Source organism: Chrysochloris asiatica, unplaced genomic scaffold (assembly GCF_000296735.1).
Source record: "Chrysochloris asiatica unplaced genomic scaffold, ChrAsi1.0 scaffold00274, whole genome shotgun sequence".
Lineage (NCBI taxonomy): Eukaryota > Metazoa > Chordata > Mammalia > Afrosoricida > Chrysochloridae > Chrysochloris > Chrysochloris asiatica.
Genome location: NW_006408792.1, coordinates 2,590,897 through 2,600,638, shown reverse-complemented (window position 1 = coordinate 2,600,638; position 9,742 = coordinate 2,590,897). Strand labels below are relative to the sequence as shown.

Sequence of the window (9,742 nt, the reverse complement as noted above, 5' to 3'; positions counted from 1 at the left end):
GTCAGAAGAGCAGTGCCAGTAAGCATTTAGCATTTCATAGCAAACTGCTTACCAGTCCTTCAAGTGTAATATCACAGAAAGAGTGAAGAAATGCGTGATTAAAAACGTTCACTGAGAGTGGACCATTTAACGCAACCCTGTACTGCAAAATAAAGCAGCTTTCACATATGTAGGCGCTCATCATATAAATGACAGTTCTATGTGGTCATTTAATTTTACGATCTCAATTCTCGCATATATTGCTCACATAAATATAGTGTTCTCCTGCAGGGAGGTCTGCTGGGTATTATAAAATCAGTGAGACCTCGATGGGTTCAAATGGACATCTTTTATAATTATTGCTATAAAATTTCTTGACAATGCATTTTGTTGTCCAATGGCTAAAGAAAACGATTTTCCAAAAGAATGGGTTTCAACAAAGAGAGTAACAGAGCCTGGAAATTTGTTACTGTAGTCACCCATATTTAAATTACCTTATTCACTCTCACCTACTGCAGGCCTTCTTGCTCTTTGGAGCACTTTTTAAAACATGTGGCTTCCAGTCAGAGGCAGGCTAAATTTGAATTGTTTTCTGGTTTGATGAGGCAATGTGGAATATCTAGAGGGAAGGATTAACTTGTTGTTAAGTGCAATTAAAAACTATTTACAGGGAATTCTTTCATGCATTTGGAAAGATAAGTGTAGGGAACAGGGTTCCATAAACTCAGAACTAGAAATGGTTTTGGAAATAGGCATATCAACTTTTTAAAATGGTACCAGTGGCATCACTTGAAGGATTCTATTACTTTTTCTAAATTCTTTAGGGTCATATATTTGGCATACTAAGAAATTAACGTTTCAGATTTTCTCTATAATGGCATTGGCACGTTTCAATTACCTCTAGGAGTTTGTATTTCCTCTAGGATAATAAGTTATAATTATTACCGTTACCTCGTGTGACATGTGTTTAATTGCACATTAATTAGATTTGGACATTTATTTCCAATTATTGTCATATAACTATGTAGAAAACTTAATATTTCTTAAAATGTCTGTGTAGAAATTCTATAGGACATTTTTTCTTTCTTTTTTAAGTTCTTATTGTGAATTGAGTGATAGTTTACATGGGATAACATAGGTTTTGCACTCATTGCTTCATTGCCATGAATACAATCTTCTCTGTGCATCATCATTCAACAGTATTTACTTCTATTCCCCCTGGGGTTTTCTTCTTTTCTTTTCTTTTGGGGATGTATACAAAACGTTCATGAATATATAATCATTTAAACAACCAAAGGGCAAGTTCTACAAGCCTGCCTCCTGGCCACCAGCACACAGCCTTTCTCTCTCCATGAATCTAGAGTCCTCAGTTTTTCTCCATGTTCTCATCTCTGTCTCCATCTCTGGTGTTGCTGCTTTTATTAATATGGTCCCACATGCTTCTCGTGCTCTTCTCCCTTGATGATCTTAGGGTCCTCTGTTCCCGGACTGTAAGATTAACTATTTGCCCATTTATGTTATAAAACTTCTAGTTTTACAGTTGTAAGAGTCACGATTAGTCATGATAGCAATTATTTCCTGTTGAATCAAAAGAATCTTATCCCCATCCCATTTCACCAGACCCATGTATACAAAAGAAAACTATTCAGTGGGGAGACTACATGCCCGTGCACACTCTAAAACTAAATTCTCTCTTGAAAACTTGTAAGACAGTCACTTTGTGCCTTTATAGTCCCTCCATTTTAGGAAGCCAATGTCTAAGCTACCTGTCACTATCAAACCTGTATACAGAGGGCATAAGATTGATTCTTGATGTGAAGATTCCTTCCTTCTCAGTTGAATTTTGAGCTACTACATCCATAAGTGGAGGTCAAATTCACCAAATTGTAACAATTTACCCTCGATTCCTTTAACAAAAATTGTTCTTTGCCCAGCCAGGACACCTTCAGGCAGATGGGTGCGCACACCCCCCGCCCCCCCCAAAAAAAGTACAGCACTGAGCCCACAGTTTTCCCATGGCATAAAGAGAAAGAGCTTGGCAGGTACTTATGACGTCAGCCTCAGTGTTGCAGCCCTAAAAATAACTTGTGTAGGACCTTTTACTCTGGCCTATCTAGCAAGAAAAAATCAGGCCCATCAAGCATGACAGACAAATCATTTAAACAACCTATAAAATCCCAACATAAAAGGACGCAACTATCTCAAGAATTACACCGTGCACACACAGATACCAAACTGACCTTCAGAGACAAAAATAGTAAACAACCTTTCTCCCATTAACTTCTCAATATCTATCTGTGCACATCTACTGTGGTGACTAGAAGAGTAGCCTGAGCAAGTGGACACCCCCACTCACTGCTGGTGGTTTCTTCGCTGCACACACACTGCCCGTATAGCAAGGCAACTGGTCACTCAGCCAGTTTTACTTTTGTTTCAAAGTGGTGGTTTTTGTCTCTGCATTTATATTGTTTCTTCATTTGGTCCTTTTGATCACACATCTTTCCTGGAGGTGGGAGCTTTTTCTCCCTATATTACCCAAGAAGAGACAGAAATCACGGCCATATAGCCAAGCTACAAGCATAACCATAATATTACACCATTGAGACAAGAGCCAATAACAGCTGCTAAGCATTATATGCAAAAAGGAAAGACTATCTCCTGATCATATCCACCAGGAGACATCCAGTAAGCTTGCTAACACAACAACAAACAACTATTTAAGAATTAAAAAACACACATAACTACTGGAAATGACAAGCAAAAGATCTGAAACACAACAATTGATCTCAAAATATGACCAAAACCAGAAAAGAATAACTGAGACAAATGACCTGGAGACAGACAAAGGCTCCCCAGAAGAGGAAGAGCCGGTTTTGGATATGTCTGAGAAAGAATTCAGAAGAATGATATGGAAACAAATTCAAATTCTCTGAAAAGGGGTGGTGGAAAACAAGGAAGAAGTCAGGAAAGTACTATGAGAGTAATCAAACAAGATTGATACAGCATTGGAAAAAATTCAAAACCTGCATAAAGAGATCCAGATGATTAATAATAAAATATTGGAAACAGACAATACACTGAAAGGGGAAAGGAGCAGATTAGAAGAGATGCGAGCCAGAGTTAGTGAGCTGGAAGACAAATCTCTCAATACTGCTAAGATAGAAAACCAAGCAGAAAAAAGGATAAAAAGAAAACTGAAGAGAGTCTAAGATTCATGCTGGAAAACATGAAGAGTACAACTTAAGAATTATTAGCATTCTGGAACAGGAAGAATCAGAGAAATCGACAGAGGAGATAGTTGAAAAGCATCTGGAAGAAAATTACCTAACATCTTGAAATATGAGAAGATAAACATTCAAGAAGCTGAACATACCCTACGAAGGATAAACCCCAAAAGAAAATCACCAAGACATATAATAATCAGCTCTCCAAAAGCAAAGACAAGGTGAGAATTCTAAATGTGGCCAGGGAAAAGAGACGTGTACTTACAAAGGTAAGCAAATCAGATTAAGCTTTGACTTGTTAGCAGAAACCATGCAGGAAAGAAGGCAAACGGGAGACATATACAAAACCCCAAAAGAAAAAAAAACTGCCAACAAAGAATTGTCTATCCAGCAAAACTGTCAATCAAATACGATGGTGCAATCAAAACATTCCAAGATAAACAGACTATAAGAGAGTTTGTCAAAACTAATCCAGCACTTCAAAACATCCTTAAGGGAGTTCTTTGGACTGAAAACCAGAAGAACAGACAACAGCCAGAGATTGACAGGCGTAGCAACACTACCTGGAACTCAGTCAACAGATAGCAGAGTTCAGAACAGAACTAAACTACAACAACGAATACAAAGGAGATGGCAGGTCAACCGAAGATCAAAATAATATCAATATCAAAGAAAGAATAAATATAGGAACAGCTATCCAGGTGCTGAGGATGTCAGGTAGATTACAGGATATAATAGATTCTCTTAAATGGAGAGAAAAGTTAGTAGACTATAAGGTAACCCCAAAGAAAGTTAATACTTCACAACTTCCCATGAAAATGAATTTCCAAGCAGAACAAGCAAACATGAAAACTAAGAAGAAACCGACAAGAAATAGCATAAAAAAACACAAAGTCAGCAGAAGAAGGCACAGCGAACAAAGAAACGAACAGCACTACCCCAAAATTAACATAATGGCAGCAATTAATTCATACCTATTTAATGTATCTTTAATACATATTGATAATTACATTGAATGTCAATGGATTGAATGTACCAGTGAAGAGACCGATAGTGGCAGATTGGATAAGAAACAATAACCTTCAATATGCTGCCTGCAAAGACAAAAACAGATTAAAAGTTAAAGGATGGAAAAAAAAATATGCTAAGCTAACTGCAACAATAAACAAGCAGGAGTGGCAATACTAATCTCCGATAAAGTAAATTTTAAGACAAAAACTCTGGTAGTGTAGTACTTACGAATCAAGCTGCAAATCGCAAGGTCAGCAGTTTGAAACTATCAGCTGTTCTGTAGGAGAAAGATGAGGTTTTCTGTTCCCGTAAAGATTTACAGCCTTGGAAACCCTGTACAGGGTTGCTATGAGTCGGAACCGACTCCACGGCACATAACAACAACAATAAGACAAAAACCAGCATAAGAGATAAAGAAGGACACTCACTGTCTCATGATCAAAGAGTCAATTGGGCAAGATGATATAACCATAATAAATATCTACGCTCCCAATGAAAAAGCACGAAGATATATGATGCAAACCTTACTAGAATTGAAGAAAGAAATAGATAAATCTACAATTATGATGGAAGATTTTAATACACAACTTTCAAATAAGGACAGAATAACCAGAAAGAAACTAAAAAAAAAATTACTGAGAAACTAAACCACACAATCAACCAACTTGAGCTCATAGATGTGTACAGAGCATTCAACCCAACAACAACACAATATACATTCTTCTCCAGTGCACATGGAACATTCTCCATAATTGACCATGTGTTAGGTCACAAAGCAAGCCTCCATAAATTTACAAACATCAAAATACTACAGAGCATCTTTTCAGACAACAACGTTATAAAACTATATAAATCAACAACAAGAAGACTAAGGAAATAAAGTCGAATACATGGAAACTGAACAACACCTTGCTGAAAAGTGACTGGGTAAAAGAAGACATTAAATGTGATTTCATAAAGTTCCTAGAAACAAATGAGAATGATAGCACAACATACCAAAATCTTTGGTACACAGCGGTGCTGAGAGGACAATTTATAGTGATAAATGTACACATCCAAAAAGAAGGAAGAACCAAAATTAACACTTTAACACAGCATCTCCAAAAACTAGAAACTGACCAACAGAGGGAAGCTACAGTCACCAAAAGAAAAGAAATAATAAATATGAGAGCAGAAATAAATGCAAATAAAACAACAATGGAAAAAAACAAACAAACACAAAACCCCACAATGAGATGTCATCTCACACCAGCATAAGAGCAAAGATCAAAAAAAGTGTAGAACAATAAATGCTGGCGAGGATGCGGAGAGACTAGGACCCTCTTACGTTATTGGTGGGATTGCAAAATGGTCCAACCACTCTGGAAAGCAATATGGAACTTCCTCAAATGGTTGGAAATAGAAATACCTATGATCCAGAAATTCCTCTACTTGGTATTTACCCACAAGAAATTCGAGCCATAACATGAGTAGATATATGCACACCAATGTTCATACCAGCACTATTTACAATAGCAAAAAGATGGAGACAACCTAAGATAGAGCACAGGGTAGGGAATAGACATAGGATAGCTTTGGTGGAGGCCTGGAGGGGTGCAATACACAAGAAGGCAGAGGGGAATGAAAGAACAAGGTGGATGAGATAACAGTTAGGCAGGTTTGCATGGGCTAAATGGGACAGAAGTAAATTATGATGTATGCACAACCTTGGAACAACAGGGCTCTGGTATACAAGGATTGGGGCATGGTTTGAAGGGTAAAAGAGGGAAATAATGTTATAATGCTTGGCTGTCTTTTGAATCTTGGTTTCTCTTGCTTACCATTGTAAAATAGACACTTGAGCCAGGGAGACCGGAATAGCCAGAAACATCACTACAGAAAGCTTGGAAGTCCATCTTGAGCCTATAACTGATTGAAATACCTTAAAGGGGCCTAGAAGTTGCCCAGTGAAAAAGGCTTCCTGTGGAGCCTTTACATTACACAAGACCATAGGTGGAATCCAGAACCCCATCCAGAACTGACTGAGGTAGGAAATTTCCACTGGAAAGGACGAGTAGACCAGCCTGGAGTGGCTAGAACAGAAGATAAGCTGTGAAAGAAAGACTGGCAGGAAAAATCCGAAACAATATAATGGCAGTCTGATTGATTACTACAAGAACAAGTAAGCTGTTTGCCCAGGAGCCATCAAGTTAAGTGTTCAGGACCCCTCAGAGCAAACCCCCTTCCAAGACTGAGACATGAGAAGGCATGTGGTCAGGCTGGTGACCACGTTGGTGACCAATAAGGGTAAGAGGGGGAATTAACAGCTAAGACCGACCACATACAATATCCCCCTGTGAACCTGGGTGGAGACCTGGATGGTCAGCAGTATGGCAAGACCCAGGGATTCCTGGGCCCAGAGACAGTGACACAGCCACAGGGACTAGAGCAGAGAGTGAAGCATCCAGCTGATATGAAATGAGGGAAGATGCACAAGAACACCCATACTTGCAGGTAGTACCCACTTGACCTGGCTTCAATGGCTGGATGATCAGAACTTGACTAGAAGAAGAAAGAAGAGGGGGTAAAAAAAAAGAGTAATCTGCTACAATTTGATGAACTTTACTTATACTTATGGATGCAGTAGCTCAAAAAAGGGAACAAATCTTTATAGCAAGGATCACTCCTACCCCCTCGGTTCACAGGGTTGACAGGGATGGGCAAGTTAGACATTGGCTACCTAAAATGGGGGGGTGGGTCTACAAAAGCAATAAGTGGCTTGCTTACAAGCTTTCAAGAGGGAGCCTAGTTCCAGATGGGGTGGGGAAAGGTAGACTCTCCACTGAATTATTTCCAATCTGTTGGTACTGGGTTGGCGAAAAGAAATGGGGATAAGACTCTTGTGGTGCAATGTGTGAATAATTGCCATCAGGACTTACTGTGAGGGTAGGAAATATAAAGGTAGATGTTTTTTGACAAAAGGAGAATGATTGATTTTGTAGCCCAGGAGCAGAGGTCCCTGGGACCATCAAGTGAGAAGAATGGAGAGTGGGACCTTGCCCAGAGTGGCAGTGATGCCAGGGATGGAGACAGAGACAATGATGTGGACAGATGGAGTAGCTGGGAACTCTAGACTCAGGGAAGGAGAAGGGCTGTGTGCTGGCGGCCGGGAGGCGGGCCTGTGCAGTATATCCTTTGGTTATTTGATGATGCATGGAGGGGATTGTAATCATTGCAATGAAATGATATACAATAGGATGAATTTAAAGCTAATATTCCCCCATATAAACTACCACATAATTCACAATACAATATTTATTTATTTATTTATTTATTTTTAATGTTCCTCTAGGCTAGGTTCAATGGGTACTATCTGCAAGTTTGGGCATTCTTTTTTTTTTTTTTTGATAATTTAGACTTAATTTTATCTAGATATATAATTGCTTTTAAAATCACACCCACAAGTAAAAAATTGGCCATTGGTTTACAAAGTGCAGTACAGCAAAATCCATCTCAAATACTCAAATAAAGAAGAGAGTGTATGTGGATACTCTGCCTTTAAAAACCCCTGTTATCCATGTATATGGATTAACATTTAGCCGTGCTGTCTAACCCAAGGAGACAGTTCAATGAAGCGTGTGGTCTCTTTAACACCTGCTATCAATTAATTCCAACAGAAGAAGAGCATGAGACCTGGAAAGTAAATTGGCAACATCTGTTTGATGAAGTACAGGTTATCTGAATAAAATTTATGACCTGGTACCAGTCAGTAGTCCCACAACAAACTACTGCTTTGTAATGAATTCTGTATGGTTTGCATGTCCTTCAATAACTGAAGATTTTTCCTGCTTTTTTCTCCAGGTTTCAGTTTGGCAAAGTCTTTCTTATTGGTGGCCCCAGTAGTTCCAGAAAAACGGCTGCTGCTGTTTCCTTCTTCATCAAGAGACTTTTTAGTGGCTCTTAATTTTTTCCTTTGCTTTTATATCTTCTGTTTTTCCAGCTGGGCTTGATATTTTCGAACTTTAGTTATTTGGTTGGCTTTTAATTCCATCCTTCCAACTAATATCTCCAGTTTACACTCTAAGTCGTCTTTCAGTTCAACAGTTGGTGATTCCTGGATACATTTTGTCAGCTGCTGGTGATCAAAGCTCATTTGCCCAAATTCATCCTGCAAAGTCTATAAGACTTCTGACAACTCTTCATTAATGGTATTGGAGGACGATGGTGTTAACTTCTTACTTTTACTACATCGTGAAGACACTTGCTTTGCCAAAGGAACATTGTTGACTATTCGATCATTGCACAAGGCTTTACTGTGTTGCTTCATTAGATGCAAGACATGCTGAACATTGGCTACCACAGCATGGCTAGGGCTGGTGGATTTCCAGCCACAAATGGCATATCACCCAAGCATAATCTATAATGTGGTTGTGCAGCAAAATAGTTTCTAGAACCTCTCTTTTCTGGTGGTTTTGACTTCTTTTTTTTTAATTCTTCTTATACTGGCAACATATGGAGATGTTTTATCTTCAAAGATAAGCCTATTTGTTTCTAGACCAGTCTGCAACTGGGCTGCCTTAACTTGCATACGTTTCCTTTCTTGTTCTTCTTCACGGAGCTTTGCTTCTAACTCTTGCATTTTTTTTTCTGCAAGGGCTTGCATAGTGGTGAGTTTGTTATACTCCTGTTCAAGAAGATCCAATTTCTCAAGTTTGGTATGAACATGAGTTTGATCTTGTTGTCGTTCTCTTTCTAAGGAAACCTGTTTCTCTAAGACAGATGTCCTCTCCATTTCTGCATGCTTTATCATATTTCTCAAGTATTCCAGTTGTTTTTCTAAAAGATTACATTTACTTTCTGCAGCTAACAACTGAGAAGCCAGTTGTTGATTGTGCTTTGATTCCTCATTCTTTGAATTTTCCCTTTCCTGTATTTGTTCATCCAGTACTTTCTTGTATTCACTTGTTTCTCTAGACAAAGTTTTCACACTTCTTCTGCCTGAATTCTTTCAAGTTCCAAACGTCGAATCTTCTCTTAAAGATTCTTCAAAGCAGAAAATTGGACTCTACTGTTGCTTTCCGGATAGGGAAATGTAGGCTTATTTGGGGAGCATATTTTAGTCGCATATCACTATTAAGAAAAGGCTTATCAGGTGGATATACTACATATGGAGATGAAGAATGGTGAACCATATTTCCATTTGACCTTGATGGGTCGGTTAAGCTGTTCGACAAATGAGAACAAGAAATTGCAGGGATCGACGCCGCAGTCGCCATAACCATCTTTCAGCCTGCCCCGCAGGCCACTACAACTCCGGGGCGGTCGGGATTCTAGAGATCTTCCTCAAGATTCAAGAGTCACCCACCGGGGGCGACCCCAAGCCGAGCCCCTGATGGAAGGGGCGGGAGTACTGGTGTAGGGTACTGAAACCCCTACCACACACACCCACAAGGACACTTACGCTCAAAGCGCACACCAAAAGGAAGTTTGGGCATTCTTGTGCAACTCCCCTCGTTTCATATCAGCAGGACACTTCACTTTTAGCTCTA

General features: G+C 39.1%; 1 pseudogene; it reads right to left on the bottom strand.

Moving 5' to 3' along the window:
* Positions 1-1,206: 1,206 nt before the first annotated feature.
* LOC102820474 lies at positions 1,207-9,469 on the bottom strand (annotated as a pseudogene).
* Between the last annotated feature and the right edge of the window lie 273 nt (positions 9,470-9,742).